This window comes from Lucilia sericata, unplaced genomic scaffold (assembly GCF_015586225.1).
Source record: "Lucilia sericata isolate MDLA Ls3-8-SP2 unplaced genomic scaffold, ASM1558622v1 Contig000507F_arrow, whole genome shotgun sequence".
NCBI lineage: Eukaryota > Metazoa > Arthropoda > Insecta > Diptera > Calliphoridae > Lucilia > Lucilia sericata.
In genome coordinates, this window is record NW_023994521.1 from 271,995 (window position 1) to 272,500 (window position 506).

Here is a 506-nt window from a genome sequence, read left to right on the forward strand (position 1 = left end):
GATTTTTTTAAAGACAACTTCACAATTTTCCTTTAAAAAGGAAATAATTCGTAAAGTTTCCTTTAAAAAGAAAATTGATCTCAATGTTTGTCATCAGTAAAGATCAACAGGATCAATCCATTAATTTAAATCCACACTATCCTACCACCCCCTCTTTACGATCAGTTATCAGATCACATTAAAGTCTAAATTACTACCCTTAAAAAATAGAATTTGTAATTAAATTTTGTAATTTTTATCCCTTAACATTTCATAAACATTAAAAGTGTCATGTTGCATATTATATTTGCATATTGTAGACAAATAGACAAAGGACTATTTTCTTCCTTTAACAAGTTCTTCTCTCAGCCTAACTACACTCTTAGCAGCAGCAGAAAGGACACACAATTTTCAAAATGTTTATGAAATTTAATATTTGATTTTTATACCAATATCAATTAAATGAAGTTAAATAAGTATAAAAACAAAATTTTATAACAAATATGGCTTACAACCATGAGTATTAC